The following is a 15,157-nucleotide window of genomic DNA, read 5'->3' as shown; positions in this document are numbered from 1 at the left end:
AAGGATAGGGGCAGTTTTTGTCCAAATCACTAAATTATTCTTACCCTTTCATATGTATGCATATACTTCAAATACTATTACAGTTGCAACAAAAATTAAGGTGGGGAGAATTTCATCTATAATATAACCCTGCTGGGCTAATGCTTAAGTGGTGAGAAGGGGGGAAGGCAGTTAGGAAATGGGTCTAGCTAGAAATTAATCAGGAATCCATGGCTTGAAGGAACCTAAGATTGAAAGGTTAGGACTGTTTTCAGAGTGATGAGTATGGCATTAGACGGCTTTTTTACCAACTACTGGTAAGCCACTGGCAAACAGAACGGGGAATTTACAACAACTATCTATATTTGCTATTATATTTAGGGAGGGAAGGAAGAAGGGAGAGAGAAAAGGGGACGTTTTTGATGGTGTGTGTTTTTATGCTGGTCTTTGAAAAACATTAAATGTTCAAATCTCATTGGCAATTTAAACAGCACCAGTCCTCAGCAAGATGAACCAAGGTGCAAGGGGCTAAGATGGCAGCATTGGTTCTAGCAAAAACACCTAGAGCATTTCAGAGTTATCCTAGGAACCCCCAAGGCCCTAAAAGTAGAACCAGATTGATAGCCAAATCCTTCTGATGTTTCAATAACCACAGCCTATTTGGAAGGGGTCAAAGGTGGACACACCTTACATCAAATTTCCCTGGATTAAAAGTAGGGTGTAAAGCAGGGACAAAAATAATAAACAAAAAGAATACTGTTTTCACTCCTAGAGTCACTCAGACAGTTTCTAAAGCTGTCTTCCTTTCTACACACACACACACACACACACACACACACACACACACACACACACACAGAGCCTATATCTATAAGTGGAGGTGGGGTGGAAAGTGAGGTGAGGTAGTCGGGAGATGGGTCTTGCTTGATCAAGGGGGACATACTGGAAATTAAGGTGTATGGGGAAGTAAGATACACTGGGTGGTTCCAGACTGTAGAGGTTTTACCAAAGTGATGTTACAAAGAATCAAACATGATACCAAGACAGTACACTTTAGGGTGGACCTACCTTGCACAGGGGACTGAAGGCCCTTAAAAAAGGACAGCTCTTCCCTACATTGTAAGGAAGAAGGAAAGAATTTATTCAGTGTCTATTATTTTCCAGGTACTGTGTTTAAGTGCTTTACAATTACAATCTTACTCAACCCTAACAAAAACCCTATGATAGGGATTATTATTATTCCCATTTTACAGTTGAGGAAACTGAGTCACAATGAGGTTAAATGACTTGCCTAGGGTCACTCAGCTAGTTTCTAAGGCTTTCTTTGAACTCACGTCTATCTGACTGTAAGACCAGTAATCACTGTGCTACATAAGAGCCTTTTAAAACTTCTTTTTTTTTTTTTTACAATTTAAACCAAGGAATTGAAATCTCAGGATTCTCCAGCTCCACACCCCCATGCAAATGAATGGCAAAGCTAGTCAGAACAGATCACCAGAACAGAGAGAACACACACCTTTTGCTAGACTGAACTAAACCTCTCTACAATTTAATGGCGTTCTTGTCTAGATAATTACTCTAGTTTTTCCTGTCACCTTTTTAAGTCTTTGGCAAACAAAGAGAAATAACTTCTAAATATTCACTATAAAAAACATATACTTTCAGTGCATGTAGTGGTGCAGTGAGTGGTGGTGGTGCGGTGAGTAGAATGCTGGCCCTGGAGTCAGGAGGACCTGAGTTCTGATCTGGTCTCAGACACTTAACCCATACAAACAAAAAAACCCAGCCATGTGACCTTGGGCAAGTTACTTAAACCCAATTGCCCTCCAAAAAAAAAGCAAAAACAAAAAACCAAAGCAACATATACTTTCAGACAGAAAACAAGTCAATCGATAATTTTTCTATGCTAAAGGACAAGTCTGCAATTCTTTTAGTTCACTAACAAGAAAAGTAAAACATTCTCTAACCTCTCTGATTCTCCTTCTGGGGCACCCCATCTTACCACAAAAAATAGGTATTGTCGTAATAATGGGAGAGACTTCAGTTAGATCCTGATTCTGCTACTGACTACCTGTATGAGCTGAGGTGAATTATTTAACTTTTCTGGGTCTTGGTTTCTTCACTAAGAAAATGAGGTGGTTGCTCTACATGACCTACAAGGTGCCTTCCAGCTTAATCTGGAAGAGCATGTGCATCCTTAAGGGAAGAATAATAACAACCAGGAAGATGTCTATGACTTGCTAAGACTGTTCAAAAAGGGATGACAGGGGAAGGGCTTCAGTGACGCCTGTATTTCTGAGGCCACACATGAATGAACAGTTGGAGATGCTAACAGCTTGCTTCTGGGGAGGTTTGTGTAGGAGGTGGCAATGCAAAACTTTGGGACCTTCCAGCTCTTCAAAAACCAGAAGAAAAATTTTTAAAGGTTTTGCTGTCCCTTTAAAGGCACTAAAAGAACAGGCAAAAAGGGACAGAGAAAATACGAAGCAATGCATGGTTTTCGTGACCAGTTATAGCTAAAACCACTGTCATTGTGAAATTCAGGAAATTTTGCATCAACTTAGTAGCCTCTAAAATACTCGTGAGGCATAGAGCCAGCAGCACTCAACTATTGTGTTCACATAGTAATCTTTCCCCACTCATCAACCCCGATAGCCCCTCCCTCTCTTAAGAAGCCACACCTCTTATTTCTAGAGGGCTTTCAAAAGGTTGCAAATCATCCTATGATTTAGATAGTATTAGGTCCATTTTTGCCAGTGGGGAAGCTGTGGCAAGGGAAGAAGAAATAACTTAATTTTATAGGCATAAAACTTATGTGTTGGAGACCTGATTAGAAGCTAGATTTTCTATCTCCACCTCTAAAACTCTTTCAAGAGAAACACAAAGGAATACTTGTTGGAGCCTATTTCCAAAGATTGGAGAAAATGAGCTATCTAGCATTTGGAGGAAAAGGTGAAGTAGCCTGGAATTGCTCCTTTGGTCCATTCTGGTTGCCATCCAAGGCCTCAACCTCTTGGTGATCTTTTTTGTCCAAATACCTTATTGTTTAATGTAGAGGAAGAAATGAAATAGTCTTCACAGGATTCTCTTGTACTGGTTCAAAGGCACTCATAGCTTCATAACCATATAGCAGCTTGGAAGGTACAATCCATAGAGTGAATGTGGGGAGACCCAAGATCAAATCCTGCTTCAGACATTAGCTGTGTGACCCCTGTGCAAGTCACTTAACTTCTATAAGCTTGTTTCCTTATCTTTGAAATGGAAATAATTCCATCTGCCTCCCAGTGTTGTAGGGAGGATCAAATGAAATAACCTTAAAATGGTATATAAAAAATGTTGGTAATTATATCAAGAACTGGTATACACTTTCCAAACTTTCAGAGCTAGGTGGTACAGGACTGCTTTTATACAGGTTGAGAGAAGAGTCTTAAAGACTAAGAAAATAAATAGGGATTTCCTCCTCAGTACTGCTGTTGCCACCACAAATAGAAAGTTAGGGGCCAACACTCAGAATGGTGAGAGGGAAGTTCAACAAATCTTCTGCCAACTAATCTTCTTGGGTTCAACCATCCCATGAGATCTTTGACACAACTTTTCCTTAAATAGACATCCATAATTTTGCAAAGGTTTGTTTTTGTGAGTTCCAACCAATGCATACCTGTTGAAAGGCTAAAGCAGCTCTTAGAAGGCTAAATTTTTGTGACAAAATCCTTGAGGATCTAGTGTACTCTACACACCACAAAACCATCAGGAGAATTCCTGATTCTACTCTGCTTGAGACTAAGTGTAGCAAGATTTTGAGTTTTATGACATTATCAAGGTCATTACATTTCCTTATTATTTCTTTATTAGTTATATATCTTGTCTTGGAGCACTGTGACCCTAGACAAGTACCTTAATTTGCCTGCCTCGACTTCTGTAAATTGGGGATTATAACGCCTACCTTCCAAAGTTGCTAGCAAATTAAAATACGACAATATTTGTGAAATATTTTGCAAGTCTTAAAGCACTACATAACTGCTAGCAAATAAATGACAATAATAATTATGAAAATAATAATAAAGGTCCTCAGTGGCTCAGAAATGTAAACCTGGGGCGGCCAGGTGGCTCAGCGAGTAAGAGCACTGGTTCCAGTGTTGGGACGACCTGGAGATATCCCTGGAATCCCGGGCTCAGACACTCAGCACCCCACCCAGAAATAACTGGCCGTGTAACCTTGAGCAAGTTACTTAACCCTGATTGCTTAAATAAAAAAAAAAAAATGTAAACCTGAACCGGCATAACCTGGGAGTTCTGACCTCCAGGGGACATTTCAAATGCTCTCCTGTCCCACGAACCCCTAATTTTAAAGCAACATTCATTTCTTCTATGTGACTACTGATGATTTAGGAGAGAAGCTGTAACCACCATGAGAACAAAAGCCAATACTGTTACCCTGTGAGATTTGGTCTTGAGAAGTTATGCTCTTTTAAAGATTATTTCCCCACATTTGGCTAAAACAGCACTGAGAAATTCCCTAGGAGCTCAGCCCTGCCAGCAGCGATGGGAACCTGGGGACCAAGATAGTACTGCCATCTGTTGAGGAGCATCTAAAGACTTCCCTGGAAAGGAAAATGGATCCTTAAATCAAAAGGGAGTCGAGTGTTTGCTTAGTTACTTATTGAGAAATGAAATCCTGCCTCAGCTCTGGTGAACCAAAGTACCGACTCTGATTCACCTCTTGAATTCCCTAATGCTCCCCAAGGGAGCACTGAAGGTAAATATGTTAATTTGACTTCAATCATGGTTTTTCAAAAAAAAAATAAGAGAAAAAAGGCTCATACTATATTAGTTTAAGGTACTGAGCCTTAAGACTATTCATGCATTTCTGCATATTTTATACTCAGCAAATAAAATTCCAAAGTTCTGTAAGGTAGTGAAGAAATTATTCAGAGTAAGCAATAATGAGCTATGTGGTATATAGGAGACTGATGCTAATGGTAATTTTTTTCCTTCTTAATTTGACTTATACCAGCTCTGTCAAATCTATCTAGTAGGTTTGCTAGCAGGCAAAGCTTTAAGTAGACACATACCTAGCAACTTTTCTAAGTGGGGGTATCTCGAGCTGGGCCTGGGTAAATGGTAACAAATGCTCACTGCCAGTATTAACACCTTAAAGATGCTGAAAGTGGAAAGCAGATCAGTCTGCCTAGGAAGAAGGAACTGGGGTACATGGGGAGGGGAGAGAGAAAAGGGAGGAAATAGGCCATCTGATGGCTTTTTAACTTGACTAATTCTTGCTAACTAGGTGCTAACACCTACTACATGTTGTGAGTACTCTCAGCTCCCTATAAATTGGATTTCCTCAAAGAAATATGTTGCCAGCCAAGGTTATAGCCCTGGCTTTTAAGTCATCATTCCTGCTGCCATCCTTTCCATTGCTCCCCAATCCCTGATCCAAGTCAGTGACAATGTCAAGTCTAGAAGCTCGGAGACACAATGCAGCTTCAGGGCAAAGAAATGAATGGACAACACTGACCCCTGTGATCCCTTCTAGGAAAACATTTTGCCATGCACAATGAACTTGGGGGTTTAAAAAAAAATAGTACTTAAAACAATATATTTAAAATCCCTCTTACAAACCTTAGGAAATCATGGTGTGGTTCACCCCCAAAAAAACATTTCAACTTGCATTGGTTTGCATTATGATTTTTAATTTTTTCTCTAGCAGCAGCAGCCAATTTACCTTGCTAATTGCGTCTGGCTCAGTCTAATATTAAAATGAGTCTGCATTCCTTGTGCACACACCCACTGAGAGTGGGGGGGAGGGGTCCGGAAGCTGCCTACTAGAGAGAAGCCAGACCGGACTAGGATATTTCCTAAGGGTGAATCAGATGTGAATAATCAGTAGCTTTTATTATTAAATGTTGACTGAGGGTTGAGGCTCCTTCAGCCTAGCCTCATGGTTCACACAGCCAAGCTACTTTGTGAGACAAAGTGAAAAGAATAAAGAACTGGAAGACAAGACTTGTGTAATATTGTGGCAGGATAAAGCAATGCAATACTGAATGATATTAAAACAGGCATAATCCAGAAGGAAGGAGGTGATGGTCTATTATTATCTTCAGTCCACTTCTAAATGCCCTTTATTTTTATTTTTTTGCTTTTTTTTTTGGAGGGGGGAAGGCAGGGCAATTGGGGTTAAGTGGCTTACCTAAGATCACAAGGCTAGTAAGTGCCTGAGGCCAAATTTGAAGTCAGGTCCTCCTGACTCCATGGCTGGTGCTCTATTCACTGTGCCACCTAGCCGACCCCTAAATGCCCTTTAGAAAGAACTCTGGGGGCAGCTAGGTGGTACAGTGAATAGAGAACCAGACCTGGAGTCAGGAGGACCCTGAGTTCAAGTGCGACCTCAAATGCCTTCTCTTCCCCTCAAAAAAAAAAAAGAATCTGACAATCTAAAACCTATTCAGCAGAGGTCAGCTACCATGGGGAGAGGGAACAGGAACTAGAAACCATGACACAAGAGGATTACTTGAGGAAGAAAATATGGTGGGGCAGGCTAGGTGGCGAAGTGAATGGAGCACTGGCCCTGGAGTCAGGAAGGAGTTGCCCTCCAAAAAACATACAAACAAAAAACAAACAAAAAAAAAGAAAATATGGCTCTATCTGACCTGGAAAAGATAATACAGGGAATTACACAAAAACCTTGTTCAAGTATTTTAAAATGCCATCTTATCATGAGTAAGACACATTAATTAAGGAGACTTGTTCTTTTGGGGGTCCACAGGGCAGAACAAGGAACAATGTTGGGGAACTTCCACAGGAAATTCCCCTGAAGTAGAAATGTTCACCTCACTGGAGGTTTTCAAACAGACTGGATGACCACTTATTGGCAGTGCTGCAGTGAGACCCAGATTCATTAAATGGTCTCTGAGATTCTGTTTTAGACTGGGCTCTGCCCCATACAAGCATATATGACCTTAGGCAAGTCACTGTCCCAACTCAGGTTTCTCATCTGTCAAAATGAGAGACTGGAATTGATGGCTTTGAATGTCTCCTCCTTATCCTATCATTCTATATTCAATGCTCTAACATGCTGGGTTCCAAGGAGCCATCCAGCTCTGACATTCTTCTGCTGCTTTGTGCTGTGTTCCTCTTTTTTACCATCAATTCTCCTACAATCTTTGCATACTGCTCTCCAGCTTCAAATTCCTATCTATTCAAATCAGGGACTTTTCTGGGCTTGGCAGGGGCAAGTTTTCACTGGTCCTTAAGCAAAGGATCTGCTATACAAGAAACCTGGGCATGCCGGCCATGCCAACACTGCCAAAATAACTTTCTATATACTATCTGCATGCTCAAGAACCTTGAATGGCATTTTTTTGACTGCAGCATGAGGGTCACACTCCTCAACAAGTACCATGGCCTGGGCCGTTGTCAATTCTCCAATCACCTCTATATTCACCTTCTCATCCAGTCACCCCAATCTCCTCACTGCACCTAGCAAGTACATTGCCAGGACATTTTGGCTCTTGAAGGCTCCTCTGTGATGTTTTCTCTTGGCCCTGTTGCTTGGGCTCCCAGAGTCTTCTAAAACCACTCCAATCTTTTACTCAAGTTCTCCTAAAACCCCTCTGTCTTCTTACATTTTGGCACTTAGTGATATTCAAACTTTTTATTGTATCTGACCAAGTATTATTATATAATTTGTCTTTCTCATGGATACATCTTCTTTCCTCCCACACCTGGACTATAAGTTCCTTGAGGGTAGAGATTATGTCTTCCATTTCAATCTCCTTAACTGTAATAGTGACTAGAATAGTATGAAGTGCATACTAGTAATCTGTACATATTTTACTATATTAAATCAAAGGGTAGTAAAATTAAGATGGGAGGAACTTTATAAGCATTAGCTGAGTGCTTAAATGAAGGTCTTCTCTTTCCTACCTTTTTGGTCTAACATTAAAAATAAGCCAATAGGGGCAGTTAGGTGGCACAGTGAATAAAGCACTGGCCTGGAGTCAGGAGGACATGAGTTCAAATCTGTCCTCAGACACTTAGCACTTAATAGCTGAGTGACCTTGGGCAAGTCACTTAACCCCAAATGCCCTGCCCTCCCCTCTCCAAAAAAATAAAGCCAACAGATGTTATTTCCTGACATTGATTGGACTTCATGAGGATTGACATAAAAAAAAAATCAGATCAAAATGATCAATGTCCTTTAGAAAAATGTTTATATCCCCAGTGTCTTGCATAGTCGGTGTTTTAATTTGTTGAACTGACTGTTACCTTCATACCTACTGACAAAGAAGGAGTTCATACAAAACCTGCATTTCTCCTATGAAAGATATTTGGGTCATCTGTAGCTGTAGACTTAACATTTAAGGAGAGAGTTCATTAATATAATAAATAGATAGCAATAAAGCTTTTTAATATCTCTTAGTGATACCCTGTGCTAAAAGTTTTTGCATTTGTCTTTCCCAACCAGAGTACCTAACATCAGTCAAATTGTCCAATTATGTTGTCAGTCTGGATCTTCCTAAAGTACAGGTCTCAACTGTGTCACTCCTCTATTGAGGAAACTCCAGTAACTCCCTACTGCCTCCAGAATCAAATATAAAATCCTGTTTAGCTTTTAAAATCTTTCATTTACCTGACCCTACCCCACCTTTCCAGTATTCTTACATTTTATACACTCCCATGCCTCAAACCTCTCCACATACTCTTACAAGCCACTGATACTAGCCTCACTGCTGTTCCTTGCACACTCCAGACTCCAAGCATTTTCACTGACAGTCCCCCATGCCTGAACTCTCTCTCTCCTCATCTCTGCTCTTATTCACAGGTACAGTCACACTGTCTACAAGACTCAATCCTTCTTAATCTTCGTGCCTTCCCTGAGGTTGCCTACACTTTATCTTGTGTGTATCTTGTTTGTACATAGAAGTTTGCACGTTGTTCCCCACCATGAGGATCTTATAAGCAAGGCTGGCTTTTTTTTTTTTAACCTTTCTTTGTGTTTCTAGTGCTTCACACAGTGTCTAGTGTATGGTATGTGTTTAATAAATACTTATTCACTTTATTTGTTGACTTGGACACAAGGAGAACCAGGTGAAACAGAATGCATAATTCAATGAAGCCCATCACCTCTGATGGAGACAGCTTAAGAGCCCATGTGTGAAGAATGGTCTATGGTTTTTTTATTGTGCATACATCAAATTTATTGTTTCTCTTCAAAGAATATTAAAAGCCTATTTATTTAATATTAAAAGTCTTAAAAATCACTATCAGTTTAAGAATTAAACTTAAGTATGGCTAGACCTGATAGCATTTCTTGTTCTTTAGGAGAGAAATGCAGGCTTCTTCTGCCTGGGGATAACCCCACTTAGTTTGCTATGCATTAACTGATGGGGCCTGGAATATGCTTTTAACATTTAGAAAGCTTCAGAGTCCAGGGTCAAGGATCACAAATAGCTACACCAAGAAAATGTATAATCATGTATCATGCAAAGAAACCCAATATTGGGCTCCCAGAGAAAGGGGTCCAAGCTCAACACCACAGCAGAAGCTGTGTGCCTGCAAGTCCCTAACTGCAGATAACCAACACCCAAGATAACACTGGATCTTGGGCAGACTGACAAAGCAAACACACCCCACAGTCATGTTTATCTTGAGCTCCATTAGTAACCTAGAAGAGGAATACATTTTTTTTTTAGAAGTCACTGGCTTCTATGGAGATTCCCAATGATCATGACAGGGGAAGATGCTGGGGACATACAGCAGAGGAAGGACATGTACCAAAATGTCAGGGCTGACAGTTGGGCCAACATGGAAGTTATATTCCTTTCTTTCTTAGAAACCATTGGGGGGGGGGGGGGGGGGGGGGGGGCAGGGAGGTGGAATGAGCACTTAAGCAGCTCCAAAAAAAAAAATTATAAAGGGGAAAAATTCTCCCGGCAGTAGATGGGAACTGACATTTTGAAATAAATGGGTTCTTTGGAACAGTTACAGTCAAGCAGAGCTACATATTTAGACATACTTTAAAATGTCCTGCTAACTTTATGGACCAAAATAGCTTTGGAGGCCATTTGTATTTTGATTCTGCATAGCTCCTAAATGAGGAGCTACATTTACGGGTCCCAGTACCTTTAATAAAGTGTGCAGGGAATGATTAAGAGGACGATGGTACTGTCATCACTGAGATAATTCCCACCTCAAATTTCACAGAAATTAGTGATTGTAATCAAAGTTACTAGTGCTTTAAGACGACCACTCTATACAATTCCCCTTTCAGTGACAATTATTTCAAAAGCTCCCTTTAAAAAAATTTAGCCAGAAGAAGATACAAGGAGGACGTATCAGGAGCTTCTGAGACCTAGAAAGTGCTTTGTATCAAAGACAGGGGAAGCTTTAAAAATACACATATTTAATTACTATCTCAATGCTGATGATTCTCTGATCTATTGATCTTGCCCCAAATTCTCTGCTGACCTCAGGTCTCAAATCTCCAACTGCCTTTCATATATCTCAAAAAGGATATTCATTAAACAGCTTAAATAACAAAAAACAGAACTTACTATCCTAAACCCTTCCAAGGCAACACCATCCTCCCAATTCCTGAGGTTCAGAAATCTGACTATCTCTCACCTCCATTTTCCATTCTGTTTCCAAGACCTGTCAATTTCACCTTCACAGCACCCCTCAGAGACACACCCTTCTCTCCTCCAGTACTACCACCACTTTTGTTCAAGCCCTCATGTCTACTGTTGCAATAGAGGGGCCTGACAGCTATAACTCTCTACACTCCAAACTGTCCTCTTTTTAACCACCAAAGTAATTTTCCCAATGCAGATTTGATCACATGACTCCCCTACCTAAAAAACTCCATTGGCTTCCTATTGCCTCCATGATCAAATACAAAATGTTTTGCTTGGCATTCAAAGCCCTTCATAACCTAGCCCCCTCCTACTTTTCCAGTCTTCCCAAATCTTATTCCCCTCCTCCATGCATTCTTCATTTCAGTGATGTTGGTGAACTAGCTGCTCCACGAACAAAATATTTCACCTCCTAGCTCTAGGCATTTAATCTGTCTGTTCATGGTCTCTGAAATGCTTTTCCTCCCTCTCATCTCTGCTTCCTGGCTTCCTTCAAGCACCAAATAAAATCTCATCTTTTATGGGAAGTCTTCCCTGTTAATTGTCTCCTATTTATCCTGTACTTGGGATATGTGTATGCATGTATGTGTGTATGTGTATACATGTATATGTATACTCTGTATTTAGGATGTGTATACATGTATGTGTATATCTGTGTGTATACATACACATACAAATACTTGTTTGCACTTTAATCTCCCTTATTAGATTATAAGCTCTCTGAAGGCAAGAGCTGTCTTTTCCTTCCTTTGTATCCCCAGTGCCTGGCACATAGAAGTTTAATGAATGTTTATTGATTGGTTGATGGATGTATTCACAGGATGAGGCAGGGTTTCATTTGTCAAGGATGTAGAGGGATGATTTTGGTGAGGCCAAGGTCATGCTCCATGCTAACTACACAGGTTGAGGCTGTGAGAGCTCAACGTGGCTTCTGATAACAAGCCGGTATTCTAGATTTGTTGTCACTATGATGTTCAGTCTTTACGTTAATTTCCATCATGGGAGTGGGTGGACATGGTTCATTTTGTCCCATCTAAGATGGAAATCTGGGCTCTACTCCTGATTATTAGTAACTTGCTATGTGACTTTGGGGCAAGTGACTGCACTGTTACCTCTTTGTAAAATCAAAAGATAGGCCTAGATTATTTCTACAGTCACTTCTACCTATTCTGAAATCATGTTTACTGAGTCTATCCTAATATACTGTTCCCATGTACCCTAGGGGGTGACCAGTCAAAGCCAATAGTTTGTGGCTATAGAAAAGAGGGAGCGAGAATCATGAACTCCTTAGTACCTGTTCTTGAACCACTGAGTTACTGGTTGAAATGAAATCTTCCATTATCAAGAACAGGTTGATAATAAGACAATGAAATTTTGACCAAATAGAGAGAACAGAGTAGAGGCCTCTTCACAACTAAGTTCATAAAACCATAGACTCTTAATGATTTAGAAGAAACCTTAAAGTGACCTAGTCTACTGCTCATGATCTGTGAGTTACTGATGAAAATGTTATCAACCAGCATGAAGAGACTTCTAAAGAAAACACTTGCATGGAAAGGAACACATTTTATTGACCTTAGTTTAAGAGTAGTGAGGAAGAGAGGAGAGAAACAAACAGAACAGAACAGAACCCAGGGCCCATAGAGAATGAAGGAAATACCCAAAAGCAAAGGGGCCTAATGTAACACTACATTCTGGTATACACACACACACACACACACACACACACACTTCCCAAAAGACCCAACAATCAAGCTTAGAAGTTGTGTCCAATGAATTCAAGGGCATCAGGTCAGACATCTCACCTACCTCACCTTGATAGTTGTACAAACATGTTTCTGTGACAGGAAATGAGCACCACCACTACCACCTTCAGCTATAACATGATCCAACAAAATTTGAGGGTTAGACTTGGATAACAAACAGCTGCTTGCTAAGGTTGGCAACAGGAAAGTAGAAGCTTTGCAGACATCATCTGATATCTCTTTATCCACCACAGAACAAGCATTTATTAAGTGCCTGTGGTATACATGCATGGTGGCAGAGGGTGAGACATGCATAGGGTGAGAAATGAAGTTTAGAACATAGATTTTTTAGAGCAGGAAAGAACCTTAAATAAGGCACGATCCCTGCCTGCACAGAAGTTCATTCAGATAAAGGCATGAGACAACAGATAAGAGAATTCACTATCAAATACAAAATACTATGTGAACTACCAGGAGGAAGAACCTTACTACTAAGGTGGGCAATTAGAAGACTTTATGAAACAGATGGCATTTGAGTTGTTTAAAAAGAAAAAAGAGTAGGAATTCAATAGGTCAAGGAAAAGACAGAGGGCATCCTGGGTGTAGAAAATAGTGTGAGGGGCAGCTAGGTAGTGCAGTAAGTAGAGCACCGGCCCTGGAGTCAGGAGGACCTGGGTTCAGATCGGGCCTCAGACACCGCCCCCCCCACCACAAACTAGCTGTGTGACCTTGGGCAAGTCAATTAACCCCAAATGCCCTATTCTCCCCCTTCCAAAAAAAAAAATAGTGTGAGCTAAAGTAGAATTTCAAATTCCTTTCATATGCATTATTTTCTTGCTTGTTATATGTTAAGGAACAAACAACCTTAACCTTGGTGAGGCAAGTATTGTTGACCTCATCCTGTGCATGTGATTTGAAGAGATTTTGGACCACTACAAGTTTCTTCTGCTAATCTACTGTGAGACCACGGGAATGACTTCACCTGAGAAAGGACAAGGCAGGGGTATGGACGGAATGGTCCTAAGATGAATGAACCCAGGTCCAGAGAGTGGAAGTGACCTGGATCATGGTCATGATCATCGTAACTAACATCTATATAGAACTGACTATGTGCCAAGCACTGTGCTAAGCTCTTTACAACTGTGACCTCATGTAATTCACACAACAACCTGAGAGGTAGGTGCTATTATTATTAACCCCATTTTACAGATGATTAAACTGAGGCAAACAGAAGTTAAGTGGCTTGCCCATGGTCACAGAGTTAGTAAATACTTGCAGCTGTCTCTGAGCTCAGGACTTCCTAACTCCGGGTCTAGGGCTCTATATCCATCTAGACACCCGAGATCACACAGAGAACCTAAAGCAGATCGGGAACCACAATCTAGGTCTCCTATACCGGTGTTTCATCCACTGAATGATGCTGTCATGTGAACTACAATGAGAAGAGGGATGGGCTGGCTCATTTAAAAAAAAATGCTCCATGGCAATATCATGGAATAAGCTGTGGTTGGAAGACGAGAATCACTGGGAGTGGGGGAGGTAGGAGAAAACTCAGCATGGAAACAAGTTGGAAAAATGCTGAGCTGAGGACGAGTGTCTAGCTTCACAACATCATGCAGAATGACTTGGGAACTTACCACTTGGACTGACTTTTTTTGTTTCCCTCTCTCCTCTTCTTCCACTGCCCCCAATCCTTTCTATTGAACAAAAAGGGAAAAAAAGGGGGGAGATTAGATTTATGATGCACTTTATATAGGGAATGAACTGCTGGTCTCCCTCTACCTACACATGTGGGTACCTTCAAGTTACAGTCTTAAAAGAGTTGTCTTAAGTGAATAGAACACTAGTCCTGGAGTCAGGAGGAAATGAGTTCAAATCCAGCCTCCGACACGTGACACATTACTAGCTGTGTGACCTTGGGCAAGTCACTTAACTCCAATTACCTTGCCTTCCCACTCCAAAAAAAAAAATTAAAGAATTGTCTAGAGCAGAGGTGATCAAACTACTGCCACAAAAACTCAGCAATGGTTGATCCAGATTAAAATGTAATCGGGAAATATTTAACAAAGTAAATTAAAATGTAACAGATTTAACTGGTGGTTTTTAGAACTATTTCTATTTGAGTGTAACACCTTTGGCCTACAGCAGGGAAAGATTAAATGACTTATCTACCATAGTGTGTGTCAGACAAAGAACTCAAAAAGTACCTCATGGCTGTCCCAACCCCTAATTAGCAAATGCTGAACATTTGCTCCAGGGGTTCCTGAGAGCCTCAGGTCACATTTACTTTAGCACTTTCCTGAGTAGCCTCTTTCACTCACATTTCCTCCTCTTTCTTCTGGATGTATCTGATGTATTGTTATTTCATTAACATTGAACTCAGGGCCAACAACACCACAACTCCAGCCTGAGAGAAGCTTATCTAACTATTTTTTCAGTTAAGACCCAAGTCCTTCTTGGGCTTAAGATCACCAGACAGCATGAGTACTGTATAATCACCAAGAAAAAGAACAAAAACCATAAGCATTGGCTGACTCTGACCCCATGAACAACCTGAAAGCACAGCAAGTATTGATTTTGGAATTACAAATACATTTTATAGTGAGTAGTTTAATTTGCAAATTTAGAATATTTAGCCTATATAAAACTGCTTACCATCTCTGGAAGGGGGGAGGTGAGGAAGAAAGGAAAATATTTGGAATTTTAAAAAAAAGAATGTTAAAAATTGTCTTTACATGCAATAGGGTAAAACAAATATTAAAGAAAAATTACAGAATTCTAAAGTAATGACAGTAG

The 15,157-nt window shown here is 40.4% G+C and overlaps 1 protein-coding gene across 3 annotated transcripts in view; it reads right to left on the bottom strand.

The window, feature by feature from the left end:
- Positions 1-15,157, bottom strand: part of NACC2 (NACC family member 2) — a 118,789-nt gene that overhangs the window by 58,020 nt on the left and 45,612 nt on the right. For 2 of the 3 annotated variants that reach the window (XM_069108377.1, XM_069108379.1), the window contains exon 2: positions 13,999-14,058. The exons of the other annotated variant lie outside the window; for it this stretch is intronic. The gene's annotated coding sequence lies outside the window, so the exon portion shown is untranslated. The remainder of the gene's footprint in view (positions 1-13,998; positions 14,059-15,157) is intronic. 3 annotated transcript variants of the gene reach the window in all.

The sequence above is a fragment of the Petaurus breviceps genome, unplaced genomic scaffold (assembly GCF_028583685.1).
Source record: "Petaurus breviceps papuanus isolate PSGF00001 unplaced genomic scaffold, PetGlider_PUasm1.0 90383, whole genome shotgun sequence".
Classification (NCBI taxonomy): Eukaryota; Metazoa; Chordata; class Mammalia; order Diprotodontia; family Petauridae; genus Petaurus; species Petaurus breviceps.
This window is presented reverse-complemented; position numbering and strand designations above follow the sequence as displayed.